Consider the following 22,024-nt stretch of genomic DNA (forward strand, 5'->3'; position numbering starts at 1 on the left):
GGCTGTTGTCAGAACTGCTATTTCCCAGGCACATTTTTCTGAATTTTCAAATTTTGAGACCGAGTAATAACAATCGTGGGGAGCTGAAGGGCATCATCATGTTTGCCTCCAAAAATTTTCCACATTGCAGTTTTCCTGTTCCTCCAGTCTCTATATATACCGCTGGAAAATTATGTCTATAGAATAGGCAGTTGGCGCAGCAGAATGGAAGTATCTGTTGCTCTACTTCATGCTCCACTGCTGCTGAAACACGATGATTTAAATGTGCTTAAACAGGACCAACTTTCGTTTTATCGTAATGCCATTGTCTTATTACATGTCCTCGTAGGTTTCAAGCAATGTTCGATTTCACTGTTTGTCAAAATCATATATTTTTACAATAGGCTGAATGGAGATAGTGTTTGGGAAGAATGGTGTGGTCGGAAATTGTTAAATGGTTACTCAGATTTTCAGAATATGGACTACATCAGGCATGAAATACGGTTTTTAGTACTACGCTTGTGATTCATCTCAAACTGATCAGGTGTAAAATGAAGCTAATGAATGAAAATGGATGTTGAAATGAAATATGGCATAGAATTTGAAACTCTTACATAGCTGTATTACAAATAAATTAAACTTACGAAGACAGTAGTAGTAAAAAAATGAAAAAGCCTCACTCTGAATGAGGATTGATCTTTAAAACGTTACATTAGTAGTCCCACATGCTTCCTATTAAGCTACGATCGACAATGTGGTGATGTGGCGTATTTAATTACATCATAATGATCCTCGCAGAAGTAAACTGCCTCATTTGGATCTCTAAGAGCGAGTTGCAACCACATTTTACATATCTTCTCTTTCTTTGGATAGTTCGAAAACACTGCTTCCAGAGTTTTTATAGATGTATAGTGTGATACTACACACCATTTATAACCCATTTTCCGAAAAGTAAATTCCAAAACAATATATTAATATGAATGAACCCTATGAAAGGAACAGCGTGCTAGCCAGTGACGTTACAGGCATAACAAGACTCAAATGGAGCGTTTTACTGGGCTTTAAAATTATTTGGATTTCATTTCCTTAAAAAGAAAATACTGAAATTTATGAGGAAAAAAGCATTTTATTGGCATAAAATGGCGTAATTAACCATTTAAGACTATTTCCAATAAGTCAAATATCCTACTTCGAGGTGCATTTTTCCGTTGGTTCAACTCTCTTTAGTTCGGCAGAATCGTGGTGCCAGAGCTATTTACGCGATGCTATTTGTTAGTGTTATCAAGGAGGTCCAGTGGCCACTTGCACAAAAAGAGGCACTGACAAACCTTTAAAACTGAATGAGAATAATAGAAGAGTGGGATGAGAATTCTCAGTATCTATTGTGCAGTCGCATAATTGGCAGTTGCTGCAGATTTGCTAAGAAACCACTTTACAATACCATGCAAAAAGAACTTAACGATTTAATTGTCAATGAAGGAGCAAAAAATTACAACTATCGAGAGACGGGATCCTTTGTTCTGTAAAGCAAGAAACATTTTGTGCTAAATTGGCAGACGTGGAATACGTGAGGAAATTGGTTGTACGAATAGTAAAATTTCTGAACTTGCACGCATTATTCCAATATGAGTTGCAATAGTTTTCGATGGAACTGAACGAAGCCGGCCGGGGTGGCCGAGCGGTTCTAGGCGCTACAGTCTGGAACCGCGCGACCGCTACGGTCGCAGGTTCGAATCCTGCCTCGGGCATGGATGTGTGTGATGTCATTAGGTTAGTTAGGTTTAAGTAGTTCTAAGTTCTAGGGGACTGATGACCTCAGAAGTTAAGTCCCATAGTCCTCAGAGCCATTTGAACCATTTTTTTGAACTGAACGAAGAATGCGGAGACTTTATTTGTTACTGGAAAGTAGGTTGGTTAAGTCAAGGTGCATTTCTGGAAAGACCTTTTTTCGATTGAAATGACTATTGTTAAATTTATGAAGGAAGAAGGAGCGCAGGACGATAGTTAGAACATCCGGAATGGATTGCAGATCTCGCATTTCAAGTGGAGCTGACTGCATACTACTCACGATAAGACATTGCAAGGTGATGAATAATATGTTTCTACTTTGAGTGGGATGCATTTAAAAAGAAAATTGGGTTATAGAAGGGGTAAATTCTGACAAACATAGTCTAGTACCCCAAGCGTTAAAGAAAACATGAGGTCTGAAAAATGGATTTTGGCTTTGAAAGAATTACAATGATAATTTTCTAAACGTTTTGGGGACCACTATTTTCGAGACCACTTGCCATTTCAGTAGAAAGTGCCCCTGTCCATGTGCAGGTATAACTGATTGATCTGCAGTGCAATTTTCGTTTCAAAGACAAACCCTTTTGTGCTTAAACTGACCGGAACGTGCATATTCCACGTCTCCATAATGAGGTTGGAGGAGTGCTGCAATTTTTCAATGAATTCAGTTATGTGTGTGAAAGATCTTTTTTCGAGTATGAAACTAACTTAGTCAGGATTACGTGGTAACCTCAGTACGAAAACCTATGAAACTGTTTGCGTCTGTCCATATGCCGATAGTTTGCACTTGATAAAAATTATATCGTCACCGCCTCAAAAACAATTAAATAATTCTGAAAATTTGTTTTGTTTGTGATCTATGTTGTTGAGAAATGTGAAATATTTAATAAATTTGTGTGGGTGCGAATGCGTTGTCATTAAATGTGACACATTTACGGTTTCCCATTCTTCCCACTCCTCAAGCTCATACATCGTACCATGGCAGTGGGGGAAATGGGCAGCCTTACTGACCGCTATGACACTCGTGATAGAGCATTGCTCGCGAGCTGAATTCTTGGCCGCTCCTGGGTTACGCAGTAGTATCATTTATGTTATGTTGCATCACATTACTGTTCGCAGCCGGCCAATTAACCGTAATTATTAAAAGGTAGACAAAGCTATCAATAAATAGAAATGAAACATGTGTCCAACACATTGTTGGAACAGCGACCAACACAGTCAGAAAATATTATTCTTTAGTTTACAGTCACACTTCTGTTTTGTCTGATGGCTACCGCACGTAGTAAGAAGTACTATCATCAGGCCGTTCCCTGGCACACAGTCATCAAGTTCGTTTATCGAAATAGCAGGGCGATACGTGTGTAACAAGTGAAACTACATGGCTCCAGAGACCTATTCAAGTCTCAAACATCTATGACGTATATGTGCAGACTGAAACGACGAATGAAAATTTGTACTACGGCAGGGATTCGAACCCAGTTTGTAACGCCGGAAATGCATATCTTCCTATTTCCATCTATTGTACTATTATTTTTTTCCTTGTTTTGTTACCTCAAGATATGACATTTCTGTCTCTTTATATATTGTAATTGTTTTACTGTTTGTATATATATATTTATGCACTTATGTCGATGTATAATTGGTCTGTTTCGTAAATATTATTTGTATTTTTACGCTGGGTCTTGCCTAGGGAAAACTGCTATCGAACGATTACATCGATAGGTCGTGTAAAGAATCAAAGTTTGTAGGATCTTTGGTAGTGTTAACTCTGCCGCGTGGAGCGCGGGCGGAACAGAAGGAGTGTGGCGGGAGTAGCGAGTGGAGAAGGTGTGTTGTGTGACGCTCCCGCGAGTTGCCGCGCTTTCGGGGTTTGGCAGCATGTAATTGCGCTCGACTATCGATGATAGTTTCTGACATGGTGTCGCGGACGGGAAACATTAACTAGCGCACATCAAGAGCCCGTTTCGTCTGGTGACCGTGTCGAGAAGAAGGCGCGCCAACATCCAGCTTCTGCAACAGCGACGGCCGACAATGAGTGACTGTCGCCACCTCCTCGACCGACGGCTTCAAACCTTCAATCAACCGACAAGGAAGACTGGACGCACGTAAAGTTTTAGAGCTGTATGGCAGACCTCAGCTTTTAATCTTGTTCCATTTTCGTAACTATAATTACAGCAACTTAGCATGAACGTTTGTTGCTCATTGTCCCAATTGCATTACCAAGCAGAGTCCCTTCCTTTTCCGAAATGAACCCGAGTGTCATTGAAATTCAAACGCCAGCATTAAAGCATAATTCCATTTCACTGCTTTAATTTCAAAGTTCAGTTAAAGTCTCAGAGCTGGCTACAATATTCAGATTACACAAGCACGAATTAAGAGTGCGAGCTTTGTTACCGTATTTTAGCTTACCTGTGACTGCAGCTCAGCTTGGTACGTACTACATTTTACTATTGTTAATTGTTCAGAATCATTTAATTCAAGTTCAAAGTTAAATCTCTTATTTCTAAATTGCGTAGATTCAAGTAGCTTTTGAAACGATTGTTGAGGTAGTCCAAGACTAACTGTATTTTACTGAATTCCGATGTGCTTCAGAAAGAAAGCTCACTATTAACTTCAGTCACTAAATTAACTTTCGATTTTCCGGTTTTATTAATTCTTTTCCTAAATTAAGTCAGGGTGTAGCGAAATTTATTACTTCTGACAAACTTTCAGTTTTCACACTACACGTGTAGTGCTAATTATATGTGTAATAATCTTTCTTTTTCAGTTACTATAGTAATTGTCCTTAGGACTGGCGACCGTGATTTCCCCAAATCTCAAATACCTAATTACCGCTAGTTAATTGTTAATGTAACGGCTGCACATTTACTTTCTTTATTAACTTTACCCCTTTTCAAAATTAATTTCCACCAGTTTCATTAGCACATTTCCTTTCATTTAGATGTAACCCTTTCCTCCCTCTTTACCGACAGGTTAACTTCGGTGACGATTGCTTTTCCAAAACTCCCATTAGGTACACGCGGTTTCAATTTTCACTGTCATTAAGGTCGGTAAGTGAGGGGGAGGTTACAAGTTCACTAAGCAGAAGAACTAACCACTGCACCATGCTGGCACAGTAGCTTTCCACAAATGCATGGACTATCCTAGCACGCATCTTTCCTCAGTCCAAGTTCCCATTCTCGTCTCAGCCCCTAAACTCAAGAACTCTGTACATATGCGTCATAGATGTTTGAGACTTGAAAAGCACCTATGCCTGCGTTTCAGGCAGGATCCTCCAGTTACATTCGACGGTGAAGTGCTATTCCAATAAAATTGGAGAGCCTCAGCAATGCTGTTTGAGTTTATGGGAAATACCAAGTGGGCTGAGACGTGGTTGGGAACTTGGATTGAGTAGGGAGGCGTGATAGTTTATTCTGTGCAGTTGTGTGAAGCCACTGTTCCTGGGTAGCGTAGTGGTTAGCCCATCTGCCTAGCAAGCAGAGACCCGGATCGAATCCTGGCCTTGGTACAAATTTCCATTTGTCGCTTCAAACTAGACACATACAAACATTGAGGTGACAAAAGTTATGGAAACCTCCTAATATCGTATCGGCCCTCCTTTTGCCCGGAGCAGTGCAGCAACTTGACGTGGCATGCACATTCGAAGTCCCCTGCAGAAATGTTCAACCATAAATGTTCGATGAGATTCATGTCAAACGATTTGGGTGGCCAAACCATTTGCTCGAATTGTCCCAAAAGTTCTTCAGCCAGTCGCGAACAACTGTGATCCGCTGAAATAGCGCATTGTCAACCATAAAAATTCCATCGTTTGGGAACATGAAGTTCACGAATGGTTGCAAATGGTCTCCAATTAGCCGAACATAACCATTTCCAGACAATGATCTGTTCAGTTGGATCAGAGTACCCATTCCATTTTATGTTTCTATGCGCCCCCCCTTTCCAATCCACCACAAGCTTGCACAGTGCCTTGTTGGCAGCTTGGATCCATGGCTTCGTGGGACATACGCCACACTATGACCGTACCATCAGCTCTTACGAAATCATCTGACGAGGCACGGTTTTCCAGTCGCCTGTGGTCCAACCGATATCATCACGAGCCAAGGAAAGGCGCTGCAGGCGATATCGTGCTGTTAGCAAGGGCACTCGTATCGGCCGTCTGCTGGTACAGCTCATTAACGCCAAATTTCCTAACGGATACGTTCGTCGTAAGTCCCACAATGATTTCTGCAGTCATTTCACACAGTGTTGCTTGTCTGTTATCACTGACTATGCAAACGCTGCTGCTCTGAAGGCTGTCAGCCACTGCGTTGTCTGTAGTGAGACGTAATTCCCAAAATTTTGTATTCTCGACACACTCTTGACACTGTGAATCTCGGAATATTGAATTCCCTAACGATTTCCAAAACGAAATGTCCTATGCGTCCAAAATTTAAAGTCTGTTTAATCTCGTCGTGCAGTCATAATCACGTCGAACACCTTTCCACAAGAATCATCTGAATACAAATGACAGCTCCACCATTGCACTACTCTTTTGTACCTCGTTCATGTGATACTACCGCCATCAATATCGGTGCGTATCGAAATCCCAAGACTTTTGCCACCTCACTGTATCTGTAACAGAGACAAGCATTCTCGGGAAAGTGGTCTCGACATCTGAACGCTGTGGATGGCCTGTAGATGGTACTTGGTACCGAAAATGGGACTGTAGATGGACTCATGCAGACAATTTTATTAGAAATACAAAGATAAGGAAATAGACCATACGTTTAGTTCTGTAGATGAGTACTAGTTAAGGTACACCATGTGATCAAAAGTATCCGGACACCGGGCTGAAAATGACTTACAAGTTCGTGGCGCCCTCCATCGGTAATGCGGGAATTCAGAATGGTATTGGCGCACCCTTAGCCTTGATGACAGATTCCACTACCGCAGGCATACGTTCAATCAGGTGCTGGAAGGTTTCTTGGGGAATGGCAGCTCATTCTTCACAGAGTGCTGCACTGAGGAGAGGTGTCGACGTCGGTCGGTGAGGCCTGACACGAAGTCGACCTTGCAAAACATTAAAAAGGCGTTCTATAGGGTTCTGTGCAGGCCAGTCCATTACAGGAATGTTATTGTCGTATAACCACTCCGCCACAGGCCGTGAATTATGAACATGATCTCGATAGTATTGAAAGATGCAGCCGCCATCCCCAAATTTCTCTTCAACAGTGGGAAGCAAGAAGGTGCTTAAAACATCAATCTAGGTCTGTGCCGTGATAGTGCCTCGCAAAACAACAAGGGGTGCAAGCCACCTTCATGAAAAACACGACCACACCATAACACCACCGCCTCGGAGTTTTACTGATGGAACTACACACGCTGGCAGATGACGCTCACCGGGCATTTGCCATACCCACACTCTGCCATCGGATCGCCAAACTGTGTACCGTGATTCGTCACTCCACACAACATTTTCCCACTGTTCAGTCGTCCAATGTTTACGCTCCTTACACCAAACGAGGCGTCGTATGGCGTTTACCGATGTGATATGTGGCTTATGAGCAGCCCCTCGACCATGAAATCCAAGTTTTCTCACCTCCCACCTAACTTTAATAGTAGTTGAAGTGGCTCCTGATGGAGTTTGGAATTCCTGTGTGATGGTCTGGATAGATGTCTGCCTATTACACAGTACGACTCTCTTCAGCTGTTGGTGGTCTCCGTCAGTCAACAGGCGAGGTCGGCCTGTACGCTTTTGTGTTACACGTGTCCCTTCACGTTTCCACTTCACTGTCACATCGGAAACAGTGGACCTTTGGGTGTTTAGGAGTGTGGAAATCTCGCGTACAGACGTATAACACAAGTGACACCCAATCACCTGACCATGTAGGAAGTCCGTGAGTTCCGCGGGCGCCACATTCCGGTCTCTTTGTGTGTGACATCTTATGGGACTTAACTGTTAAGGTCATCAGTCCCTAAGCTTACACACTACTTAACCTAAATTATCTTAAGGACAAACACACACACACCCATGCCCGAGGGAGGACTCGAACCTCCGCCGGGGCCTGCCGCACAGTCCATGCCTTAGACCCCTCGCCTAAACCCTTGCGGCATTCCGGTCTCTCACGATGTTTAATGACTACTGAGGTCGCTGATATGGAGTACCTGGCAGCACAATGCGCCTAATGCGAAAAACGTATGTTTTTAGGTTTACACTGAGATACATGTATCGCAACTTGTATGAGCATCATGTCAATCTGACATATCGCGATACTTCATCTCATCCAAAAGTTCGCCAAAATTGCCTGCGGATCTTCCCAGGTGTACAAGTCGCATATACATTTCATATATGTTACTGGCCATTAAAACTGCTGCTCCAAGAAGAAATGCAGATGATAGACGGGTAGTCATTGGACAAATATATTATACAAGAACTGACATGTGATTACATTTTCACGCAGTTTGGGTGCATAGATCCTGAGAAATCCGTACCCAGAACAACCACCTCTGGCCGTAATAACGGCCTTGATATGGGTATTCAGTCAAACAGAGCTTGGATGGCGTGTACAGGTACAGCTGCCCATGCAGCTTCAACACGATACCACAGTTCATCAAGCGTAGCGACATGCGTATTGTGACGAGCCAGCTGCTCGGTCACCATTGACCAGACGTTTTCAATTGATGAGAGATCTGGAGAATGTGCTGGCCAGGGCAGCAGTCGAACATTTTCTATATCCAGAAAGGTCGTTACAGGACCTGCAACATGCAGTCGTGCATTATCCTCCTCAATTGTAGGGTTTTGTAGGGATCGAATAAAGGGTAGAGCCACGGGTCGTAACACATCTGAAATGTAACGTCCACTGTACAAAGTGCCGTCAGTGCGAACAAGAGGCGACCGAGACGTGTAACCAATGGCACCCCATACCATCACGCAGGCTGATGCGCCAGTATGGCGATGACGACTACACGCTTCCAATGTGCGTTCACCGCGATGACGTCAAACACAGATGCGACCATCATGATGCTGTAAACAGAACCTGGATTCATCCGAATAAATGACGTTTTGCCATTCGTGAACCCAAGTTCGTTTTTGAGTACACCATCGCAGGCACTCCTGTCTGTGATGCAGCATTAAGGGTAACCGCAGCCATGGTCTCCGAGCTGATAGTTCATGCTGCTGCAAACGTCGTCGAACTGTTCGTGCATATGGTTGTTGTCTTGCAAACATCCCCATCGTTTGACTCAGGGATCGAGACGTGGCTACACGATCCTTTACAGCCATGCGGATAAGATGCCTGTCATCTCGACTGCTAGTGATACGAGGCCGTTGGAATCCAGCACGGCGTTCCGTATTACCCTCCTGAAACCACCGATTCCATACTCTGCCAACAGTCATTGGATCTCGACCAATGCGAGCAGCAATGTCGCGATACGATAAACCGCAATCGCGATAGGCTACAATGCGACCTTTATCAAAGTCGGAAACGTGATGGTACGCATTTCTCCTCCTTAAACGAGGCATCACAACGTTTCACCAGGCAACGCCGGTCAACTGCTGTTTGTGTACGAGAAATCGGTTGGAAACTTTCCTCATGTCAGCACGTTGTAGGTGTCGCCACCGGCGCCAGCCTTGTGTGAATGCTCTGAAAAGCTAATCATTTTGCATATCACAGCATCTTCTTCCTGTCGGTTAAATTTCGTGTTAATGGCCAGTAGTGTAGATTTTTCGCGATATACTCGACTAGTGAGGGAAGTAGTAAATGCGTAGTACCAGTACCTCGGCGCCATGCCACCATGTTTGTTTACAAATGCCTATTTGATCTTGAGTGCTGTATGGAATCTGTTGTTGTATTCCTTGCCTTTTGTGGATTTTCCTTTCCTCATCCGAAAGGGCAAGTGTAAAGTCTTCCACATCATTTTGGGAAGCCATCCCGAATTCCGAACAATTGTGCACCACTGAACGCACTGACACATACGACTTGCAATTAAGACACTCATAGAAATCGCGAAACATGTCCCAGAGACGCGTACGCATGTCGCGCTTACTTGTACCGATACAAATCCCAAACGCAAACGTGCCTTTACGGCGACAGTCATGTTTAATGCCTGACATCGACACAAGTCATTTGGCACACGTGCTGTTTATGCGGGTAAAAGGCAGCCTCCGTAGGAAGAGGAAGAGCACAGGATTTTGTTAAAATCTTTTCCTCGCGAGACTGCGGTAGTTCGACCGCCCTCAGTGCAGCAACCGAACCAATACCGAACTCTGTTATTGGGTGCCTTCCGGCGCCGGCTGCGTCCCGCCAATAACTTGTTTACGCGCCGATGCGGACGGCGGAAGTGGAGCACGCGAGACGGGGAGCGGGCGGCGGGATTCTTGGGCCGCCGACGAGGCATGCATTTCGGCGCGCCTGCCGCCCACGCAGGTGGCAGGCGTCCGACACACGGCCTGTAAATTGGCTGCGCGCCCCTGACGTGCAGGACAATGGGTGGGGCATCCGCTGGAATCTCGTGTGATCCGCGGGCTTTAAACGGCTTTGTTTGGATCGCCTGTTAGCTCCTTTCTCTTTCACGTCCGTTAGCCGTAATCAGCGCGATGGGCGCGAGCCATTGATCCGGCCCGTTCGTTAGCGCAGTCACGTACGGCCGCGTGCGCCGCCGCGCGCTTTGGGTTCTGAGCTGTGCCCGTACGGGGCACCGGTGCCGTGTGGGCGTCTGCCGCGATCGGAAAAACAGCTGGTCTGCTGTGCCATCCTGCGGGGCGGAGGACTAGAAACCGACGCACCACCAAGGAATTATCCGAAAGGGGCGGATGTAACGTGCATGTACAAACAAATGATGACAATTTTCGAAAAATTGGATGATTTATTCAAGAGCAAGACGTCAATAACACAGTGGTCCACCTCTGGCCCTTGTGCAAGCAGTTATTCGTCTTGGTATTGATTGACAGAGTTGTTGGACGTTCGGTTCAGGGATATAGTGCCAAATTCCGTCCAATTTGTGCGTCAGATCGTCAGAATTCCGAGCTGGTTCAGGCCCTTTCCATAATGCTCCAAACTTTCTCAATTGGAGACAAATCCGACAACTTTACTGGTCATGGTAGGGTTTGGCGAGTCGAAGACAAGCAATAGAAACTCGCCATGTGCGAGCGGCCATTATCGTGCTGAAATGTAAGCCAGAAAGGCTTGTCACTAAGGGCAACAACAAAACGGAGTGTAGGATACTACCGGCGTACAGCTGTGATGTAAGGGCGCCACGGATGACAACCAGAGGTCGCTATGAAATGAAATGCCACCCCACACCATAACTCCTGGTTGTCATGCTGTATGACGGGTGACATCCAGGTTGGTATCCCATCACTGTCCAGGGCGTTTCCAGATGGTCTTCGCTGATTGTCAGGGTCTGGAATCTCACTGATTGGAGTACATTTACCTTCAGTGATGAGTCCCCCTCGAAATGAGCCCTGATGACCAGCGAATAAATGTCTCGAGATGCCCCAGACAGTGGCGAAATAGCAACCTGATTGTCACCTTGGTATGGCCTGACAAACACGAATGATTGCCTGCGGTGCTATTTCATTTCTTAGCAGGATATTCAGTGCTCCGTTTTGTAGCCCTTCATGGCAAGTCATTCTGGTTCAAATGGCTCTGACAAGGGAACCTCCCCATCGCACCCCCCTCAGATTTAGTTATAAGTTGGCACAGTGGAGAGGCCTTGAAAAACTGAACACAGATCGATCGAGAGAACAGGAAGAAGTCGTCTGGAACTATGAAAAAATAAGCAAAATATACAAACTGAGTACCAGAATGAGATTTTCACTCTGCAGCGGAGTGTGCGCTGATATGAAACTTCCTGGCAGATTAAAACTGTGTGCCCGACCGAGACTCAAACTGGGGACCTTTGCCTTTCGCGGGAAAGTGCTCTACCGTCTGAGCTACCGAAGCACGACTCACGCCCGGTCCTCACAGCTTTACTTCTGCCAGTATCTCGTCTCCTACCTTCCAAACTTTACGGAAAGGCAAAGGTCCCGAGTTCGAGTCTCGGTCGGGCACACAGTTTTAATCTGCCAGGAAGTTACAAACTGAGTAGTTGATGCGCTAGATAATTAACATCAAGGACTCTCTGAGCTCAGGAGCGCCGTGGTCCCGTGGTTAGCGTGAGCAAATACGGAACGAAAGGTCCCTGGTTCAAATCTTCCCTAGAGTGAAAAGTTTAATTTTTTATTTTCAGTTTATGTGACAAACTCTTATGTTTTCATCACTTTTTTGGGAGTGATTATCATATCCGCAAGAAAACCTAAATCGGGCAAGGTAGAAGAATCTTTTTACCCATTCGCCAAGTGTACAAGTTAGGTGGGTCGACAACATATTCCTGTCATGTGACGCACATGCCGTCACCAGTGTCGTATAGAATATATCAGACGTGTTTTTCTGTGGAGAGGCACGTCCTTTCGTCTACTAACGCACGGTTTTGCGGTGCGGTCGCAAAACACAGACACTAAACTTATTACAGTGAACAGAGACGTCAATGAACGAACGGACAGATCATAACTTTGCGAAAATAAAGAAAGTAAAATTTTCACTCGAGGAAAGAGTTGAACCAATGATCTCTCGTTCCGGAGCTGCTCACGCTAACCACGGGACCACAGCGCTCTTGAGCTCATGCTGTCCTTGACGTGGCATATCTTGCGCATGGACTACTCAGTTTGTATATTTTGCTTATTATTTCATAGTTCCACACAACTTCTTCCTGTTTTCTCGATCGATCTGTGTTCAGTTTTTCAAGGTCTATCCACTGTGCCAACTTATAACTAAATCTGAGGGGGGTGCGATGGGGAGGTTCCCTTGTGAGCAGTATGGGACTTAACTTCTGAGGTCATCAGTCCACTAGAACTTAGAATTACTTAAACCTAACTAACCTAAGGACATCACACACATCCATGCCCGAGGTAGGATTCGAACCTGCGACCGTAGCGGTCGAGCGGTTCCAGACTGCAGCGCCTAGAACCGCTCGGCCACCCGGGCCGGCAATTCATTCTGGGCTTACATTACAGCAAGATGGTACCTGCCCACATACGGCTAGAGTTTTTACTGCTTTTCATCGTGTTTTTCAAACCCTACATTCGCCAGGAAGGTCGTCGGATCTGCCTCGAATTGAATTTCCAACCTTTTCCAATAATTCCACCGTGTTGCGGTTTTTATTATTATTACTATTATTATTATTATTATTATTTTAATTCGTATGAACAAGATAGCTTCTATGATCACAGGGCGCCAATGAGCTTCTTCCGACTCGAAATAAGGGTAGCCAATACGCCTAGCTGAGGACCACTTGTTCTCGAACGATGGTCGGACCTTTTGATGCGGCTGTTATTTATAAGACGCCCAATGCAACATACGTTGCAATATTTACTGTGCTGGCCGGCCGGGTTGGCCGTGCGGTTCTGGGCGCTACAGTTTGGAACCGCGCGACCGCTACGGTCGCATGTTCGAATCCTGCCTCGGGCATGGATGTGCGTGTTGTCCTTAGGTTAGTTAGGTTTAAGTAGTTCTAAGTTCTAGGGGACTGATGACCTTAGAAGTTAAGTCCCATAGTGCTCAGAGCCATTTGAACCATTTACTGTGCTACTCAGTGTTCCACCTACAGCTCATAATGAACAACGCCGGGACTTGCGTTCTGTGTACCCACAATATTGTTCTTGATATACGAGTTGTATGCCAAGAGTCAACGATATGCGCGCAGCCCTGTGAACATGGTTTGGTAACTTGGAACAAGTCTGGGTATCGAACTCGTGTTCGCGCTACGGAGGAGTGATGTACACTGAGGCGTCAAAGAAACTGGTATAGGCATGCGTTTTCAAATACAGAGATATGTAAACAGGCAGAATACGGCGCTGCGGTCGGCACCGCCTACATAAGACAAGTCTCAGGCGCAGTTTTTAGATCGGTTACTGCTGCTACAATAGAACGTTATCAAGATTTAAGTAAGTTTGACCATGATGTTATAGTCGGCGCAAGAGCGATGGGACACAGCGTCCCCGAGGTAGGGATGAAGTGTGGATTTTCCCGTACGACCATTTCACAAGTGTACCGTGAATATCAGTAATCCGGTAAAACATTAAATCTCCGGCATCGCTGCAAGAGCGGCAGCAAAGACGAACGAATAGTTCAGCGTGACAGAAGAGCAACCCTTCGGCAAACTGCTGCAGATTTTAATGCTGGGCTAGCTATCAACAGTGTCAGTGTGCGAACCGTTAAATGAAACATCACCGATATGAGCTTTCGGAGCCGAAGGCCCGCTATTGTACCCTTAATGACTGCACGACACGAAGCTTTACTCCTCACTTGGACCCGTCAATACCGTCATTGGAATGTTCATGAATCGAAGAATGTTGCCTGGTCAGACGAATCTCGTTTCAGATTGTATCGAGCGGATGGACGCTTATGGGTATGGATACAACCTCACGAATATGGACCCTGCATGTCAGCAGGGGCTGTTCAAGCTGGTGAACGCTCCGTAATGGCGTGGGGCGTGTGCAGTTGGAGTGATATGGCACCGCTGATACGTCTAGATACGACTCCGACAGCTGACAGGTAGGGGTAAGCATCCTGTATAATCACCTCCATCCATTCATGTCCATTGTGGATTCCGATGGACTAGGGCAATTCCAGCAGGACAATGCGACATCCCACACATCCAAGATTTGTACAGAGTGGTTCCATGAAAACTCTTCTGAATTTAAACCCTTCCACTGGCCACCAAACTCCCCAGACATGAACATTATCTAGCATATATGGGAAGCCTTGCGACGTGCTCGTACTCTTACGGATCTATGGACAGCCCTGCAGGATTCGTGGTGTCAATTCCCTCCAGTACTACTTCAAACATTAGTCCATGCCACGTCGTGTTGCAGCATTTCTGCATGCTTGCGGGGGCCCTACACGATATTAGGCAGGTGTACCAGTTTCTTTGGTTCTTCAGTGTATATCGAATGCCTCGATGTTGATACGTTTACATCATAGAGCACAGAAGAACGCATTATGAACTGAAGGAAATGGTCAGCACTTTTCCACTGTACACATTCGATGAATTAATTTCAGCCATGGAAGTGTACTTTCACTAGATATCAAGACAGATTGAGTCAGTCACTACTTTTACCGTTATATGACATTCCCACAGGTATGCAGGAAAAACATCCAAATTCGCCGCCTCGACAGTGAAGCATTCGATATATGTCGCTCGTAGTGCACACGCGACTTTGTTACGAATTACCCATGGCTATTGTCATTTTGGTGGATGTGAGTAACCACAACTTAATGAAGAAGATGTGGAAGAAAGTGGCACACTTGATCACCAAGAAAGTTGAAATAAATATCCTGGCTCTTGTTCACGGTAACTTGAATGAGTGAACCCAAGTCATGCTACGAAAAATACCACCAAAACGGGACAGAACCACTGTTGGCCTCAACTACACTCTGCGGGTTAAATGCCTCGTTGGTGCATTTGACGGCATTCATATTCAAATGATGACCTTCATTTGGCTTCTGTCGTAACGAAATGAATACCTTTTCAACTCTAAAATTTGTATAACGTAGAATGAAATTTTCGTTCTGCAGTGGAGGGTGGGCTGATACGGAACTTCTTGGCAGATTAAAATTTTGTGCCGGACCGAGTTTAGAACTCGTGACCTTTGCTTCTCGCAGGCAAGTGCTCTATGACTTCTTTTTCCTTCATTTTGTTCGTTATTGTTCGTTGTATTTGGTCGTAGCGGACGTTACATGACAACCATTGAAGTTTGTTGTTGATGTCTTCACTCAATTGTTTTAACACAAAAGACTGTGAGGACGGGTCGTTAGTTGTACTTGGCTAACTTAGCCGCTAGAGCACTTATCTTCGAAAGGAAAAGGTTCAGATTTCGAGTCTTGGTTCGGTACACAGTTTTAATCTGTCAGTATGTTTCATTTACGATGTACATACGCAGACTAAAGCAACGAATGATAATTTGTGCCAAGGCTGGCGTTCGAACCCGTGTCTCTGACTCACTAGGCGGATGCGCTAACTTGGTACAGCGGCTTTGCCCAACTGCACGAACTACCATAGCACACCTCCCTCCTCGATCCAAATTCCCATTCACGCCTCAGCTCACTTTGTATCCTCTTAAGCTCGAACAGCTTTGCAGAGGCTCTCTAACTGTATTGCAACAGCATCTCAGCATCGATCACACATATCATTCGAAGCGCAATTACTTTTTTCAGTACACTTGAGCACTGTTCGAATTTATGGGGAATAATAAGTCGGCAGAGGCGGAAATGAGAATTTTGTTTGAGGAGGAAGTGGCCTAGGTTAATCCTAGTGAGCCGGAGACCTGGTTTCGAACCCCGGCCTTGGACAAATTTATATTCGTCGCTCCAATCTTAGGACAAATCACGATCCTTCGGACTGCACTACTCTACATGGCCCCAATCATCTAGTGTATTGTCAATTTCTCTGTTGTTTGGCCAAATGAAGACGTGTAGCTATGCTACTCTGAGCAGTGACCTTCCGTGAGGCAAGGTAAAAAGGTAACATGACACGTTCTGCTCTAGACGGGCCAGTAGGACCCGGTCGACCGTCTTGTCATCCTCTCCCAATGACGTATAAAGGCACAGAGGGTTAGCATACCGCTCCGCCGGTTGTTGTCGGATATGTTGGCCTTGGAAACGCTACTAATCGGTCGAGTAGCTCCACCACATTCATGGGCCTCACGAGACTGAACGCACCTCGCACCAGCCCTCTGTGGCGTTTCTAAAACACCCTCTCTCACAATGAGGGGGTTATTCGTAAAGGTTTGACAAAGGTGCTACATTAATTTAGCAATTTACAAATTATGCAACTGAGGATATTGTAACAGTCGCCACATGGAGGCAACCTACATTCACGATGGCCAGTTTGTATATAAATACCACGCTTCAGTGCAGCTCCTCGAAGTTTCTATGATTCTTATTAACAGATATAGTTCACCTCTGGATTTTTTCACAGTCATTTGTGTTATGCACAGTCAATAAGTAGGCTCGTAGACGTCATTATTCGGGAAAACTGACCGATCAGACTCAAATAATTGACGCTATAAAATACTGTGTACAGCAGGAAAATGATCAAGTTAGGTATCTCAGGGAGTTCCGATTCGTAAACAAAAAAAAAGCTATAGAACAGAAACTGTGTCCGAACAAACCGCCGTCAATCTCACGTGTCAATTTTTTTTCAACGAAACATACATAAATCACAACGTAAACTGAATAAATGATAAGCAGACATGATGGTACCTTGAGTTAATGTTGGACTACACAAAATGTTTTGATATAAATGACATTTTTCCAGCAAACATTTAAGGATTACACAACTTAGATCTGCTCATCTTGAGCTTGCAGTGACAAGAGACAAGTTAACAAGTAGATGACAAAAGCCTACAGTACTTTTACATTTTTCAGCAACTTTACATCTACTGCCTATACCATTTCTGGCAGTACTGACGTATCCGTTATACAGGGTGTATCAAAAATAATCATCCAATTTTTAAAAAATCATACCTATTACGTCATTTGAGATACGTGCGCGACCAATGTACTGTTGGAAAGAGCAAACTATCGAGTTTTTCAGGGACTCCCGCTAGGTAGCAGCAGTGTGCGCACACTTCAGTTCTAGTAAAAATGGTGTCGAGACAATAGAAAGCGTTTCGTGTTCTACGTTTTGCGCAGTGCGGGTCAGTAATAATTGTTCAGCGAGACTTTCGTACTAGGTATGGTGTAGATCTTCCTACAGCACAGGTCAATAGACGACAGCGTGAATAATTCCGAGAAACAGGTTCCTTGTGAAAAGGCAAATAGCCCTATCGTCCCCGAGTGTCTGACAAGACGTCGAACGCATCCCCCGTAGTTTCACAAGGAGTCTGCAGAAATCCATTCACCGTAGCAAATCAACAGCTCAACATGCCCCCAATGTCAGTCTGGCCTGCGTTGCGTCGGCGTCTACACATGAAAACGTATAAAATTCAGCTACTGCAAGCTCTTCGTGAAGGTGGCAAACAACAACGTGTGGAGTTCTATGATTTCGTTCTTGGCAAGGTGTGTTTAGTGATGAGGCAACATTCCATTTAAATGGAAAGGCGAACCGTCATAATGTGTATGAGGTACGAAATAACCACATGAAGTTGTACAACATGAGAAGGACTCTCAAAAATTTAGTGTGTTTTGTGCAGTTTTACGGGAAAAGGTGTATGGTCCATTTTTCTTTGCCGAGAACACTGTTACAGGAAGCACATATCTCGATTTGCTTGAGAACTTTCTTTTCCCACAGTTGGAGACTGATTCGAACGACGGCATTTACGAAGAGGATGGGGCACCGCCACACTGGTATCTGGAAGTGCCGGAATTTTTAAATCAAACGATTACTGAACGATGGATTGGTCGCGCTGGACCAATAATTTGGTCCAGCCCTACGTTACTGAACTCCAGGGTCACCGAACCTGACTGTATTTGATTATTTCTTGTGGGGGTTTATAAAAGACTCTCTTTACGTGCCTCCATTACTAACAAGAATGAATGAACTGAGATATCACATAACAACAGCCGTGGAAGCTGCAACGAGACATACTCATTGCAGTGTGGGAACAATGTGTATACCACATTGACATATGCTGTACATCTTGAGGAGGGCATATTGAACACCTATGAGAAGCTATGGAAAAAAGACTTTTTGAATTTTCCATTCATCAAAAAACAAAATTAATTGTATATGTTTATTAGTTTCAGAAATACAGACGTGCCAATCGGATGATTCTTTTTTATTCACCCTGTATTCGTTGGATCTCTAGTGAATATTGTCTTTCACTAAATACACTCCTGGAAATGGAAAAAAGAACACATTGACACCGGTGTGTCAGACCCACCATACTTGCTCCGGACACTGCGAGAGGGCTGTACAAGCAATGATCACACGCACGGCACAGCGGACACACCAGGAACCGCGGTGTTGGCCGTTGAATGGCGCTAGCTGCGCAGCATTTGTGCACCGCCGCCGTCAGTGTCAGCCAGTTTGCCATGGCATACGGAGCTCCATCGCAGTCTTTAACACTGGTAGCATGCCGCGACAGCGTGGACGTGAACCGTATGTGCAGTTGACGGACTTTGGGCGAGGGCGTATAGTGGGCATGCAGGAGGCCGGTTGGACGTACATCGATGTTGTCGCCAGTGGTCGGCGGAAGGTGCACGTGCCCGTCGACCTGGGAGCGGACCGCAACGACGCACGGATGCACGCCAAGACCGTAGGATCCTACGCAGTGCCGTAGGGGACCGCACCGCCACTTCCCAGCAAATTAGGGACACTGTTGCTCCTGGGGTATCGGCGAGGACCATTCGCATCCGTCTCCATGAAGCTGGGCTACGGTCCCGCACACCGTTAGGCTGTCTTCCGCTCACTCCCCAACATCGTGCAGCCCGCCTCCAGTGGTGTCGCGACAGGCGTGAATGGAGGGACGAATGGAGACGTGTCGTCTTCAGCGATGAGAGTCGCTTCTGCCTTGGTGCCAATGATGGTCGTATGCGTGTTTGGCGCCGTGCAGGTGAGCGCCACAATCAGGACTGCATACGACCGAGGCACACAGGGCCAACACCCGGCATCATGGTGAGGGGAGCGATCTCCTACACTGGCCGTACACCACTGGTGATCGTCGAGAGGCACTGAATAGTGCACGGTACATCCAAACCGTCATCGAACCCATCGTTCTACCATTCCTAGACCGGCAAGGGAACTAGCTGTTCCAACAGGACAATGCACGTCCGCATGTATCCCGTGCCACCCAACGTCCTCAAGAAGGTGTAAGTCAACTACCCTGGCCAGCAAGATCTCCGGATCTGTCCCCCATTGAGCATGTTTGGGACTGGATGAAGCGTCGTCTCACGCGGTCTGCACGTCCAGCACGAACGCTGGTCCAACTGAGGCGCCAGGTGGAAATGGCATGGCAAGCCAGCATCTCTACGATCGTCTCCATGGGTGAATAGCAGCCTGCATTGCTGCGAAAGGTGGATATACACTGTACTAGTGCCGACATTGTGCATGCTCTGTTGCCTGTGTCTATGTGCCTGTGGTTCTGTCAGTGTGATCATGTGATGTATCTGACCCCAGGAATGTGTCAATAAAGTTTCCCCTTCCTGGGACAATGAATTCACGGTGTTCTTTTTTCAATTTCCAGGAGTGTAGTTACCTTTTCTTATAAATAAAGTTTCTTCTCTTGTCATACATCGCCACATAATCAAATAATTGAGGAGAAACTAGGGAACAAAGAAATAATAAGGGTCTTTTCATCTCCCACGAAAGGAAAAAGATCCCTAACAGTATTGGAAACTGATCATGGGTCCTGCATATGGGAGTCACCCACACTATCCACTTTCTTTTTCCTTTTTTTCTATTTTTTAAGTCCGTGTCCTCGCCTTTTTTCGCGGGTGGCCGCCTTAACCGCTTTCGTTTTGCAATAAACTTCATTTTTACTTTTTATATTTACAAAAAGAAATGTACAGGGAAAAACGTGCAGTAGGTTCATACGTTATGAGTGATAATGGCCAAAATAACAATTGAGATCAAGGAGGGAGCCTTCCAGGCGAAAAATAATCATGTGCAATTAGCATCAATAACAAAAAAACCATAAATGAAAGTGAAAACGCCCTCCCGCCAAAACAACAACGCGCCGTCAAATTGTGGGAAGATGTACTCTGAATCTCAATTCAATCAAACATGTTTCAGGCACATCTCTTCGTAGAAAATTGTACTTTGCTGGTAAATTGGTCCGAGTCTTGGTATTAGGCATTTACAGTGAAATCACCTTCTACACTCGGGACACAATAGCTGCAGGGTGGGTCCGAGAAGGCGCTGCCCAAAGAGTTAGCGTAGTATTGACGGTATCTCGAACTGTGTGTGAGAAACGTAAAGTTAACTTGCAAGAAGATCCAAAAATTAAGCTCTCATCTCCTTCACCAAAAGATTGATCAGCCATTTCACAACATTGATCTTCGTACATCGGGAAAGGCTCTTATCTGGGAGCAGGAGTGACTTTTGTGCAATGGCATGGGGTCCGGTACGTAGAAGAATCAGCGGCCACACCTCTGCAGAAGATCCACATACCAGTCGACGTTCATCCGTGTCAAGCATGTGACAGTGGAGGCAAACTGGCGAATCTGTCATGTTAATGACAGGCAGACGAGGTTGTGTCATGTATTTTCCTTTAACAACCAGATACCAGGTAGCACGAGCGTTCGTGTCGTGGAGTGCATGGTGGACGGAACTCCGTAGGATATCGGCTTTCCACGACATTCCGATTATCGTCTCTCGTCTTTAGGCGATAAATATCACGTGCCTTAGGGTTCCTGGTACAAAGCAAGTCGGTATGGACGTAACTTTATTCGATGGAAAAGGTCCAAATATGTGAGTGGGGGAGGCAGAAATATCTGCTACTGCAATGGGCGCTAATCAGGAAGTAGGGGCCAATTCATAAATCAGGCGTCCCGTTAATCCGGTTCGATGGCGCGTTCATGATTTAACCACCGTAATCACATTAAGGGCAACTGCTCTTGCATGGTCGTTGACAATACCGAGGCCATCGACTCGAGAAGAAAAAGTTAGCGTGTCGTAGTTGCCTGCAGCCTGTGTGCTATTGCCTTTGTCTACGATAATATCTGTGCCAAATCGAGTAGTCGTGAAGCAAAGTGAGTGTTAACAAAAGCCGGCCGCTGTGGCCGAGCGGTTCTAGGGGCTTCAGTCCGGAACCACGAGGCTGATACGGTCGAATCCTGCCTCTGGCATCGATGTGTGTGATGTACTTAGGTTAGGTTTAAGTAGTTCTAAGTCTAGGGGACTGATGACCTCAGATGTTAAGTTGTATAGAGCTTAGAGCCATTTGAACCATTTTTTGTTAACAAAATGCACCTTTTTTATTAGATCTAATTCTCGCAGGAGGTGCTGGAATAACTCTACCAACGAACGTAGCACCAGACTTGGTCAGATTCACTCGTCTTCCTCTCGTACATCATCCCCCCTATAGAACCAAGAACATTAGGTCATCCGCGTACGCACGGCAGATGAAAGCATGCCCTCTCACTGTGATCCCAGTCAACCGCATCCGGAAACCGTGTAACAGTGGCTCAAGGGTAATGGCACAAATAAGCATCAACAGCGGAAAATCCCCGGCAGACCAATCGCATGACAGTAACAAAGCCGGCCGCACGGCCATGGACCAGCAGTCGCGACATGG

This window comes from Schistocerca piceifrons, chromosome 2 (genome assembly GCF_021461385.2).
Source record: "Schistocerca piceifrons isolate TAMUIC-IGC-003096 chromosome 2, iqSchPice1.1, whole genome shotgun sequence".
NCBI lineage: Eukaryota > Metazoa > Arthropoda > Insecta > Orthoptera > Acrididae > Schistocerca > Schistocerca piceifrons.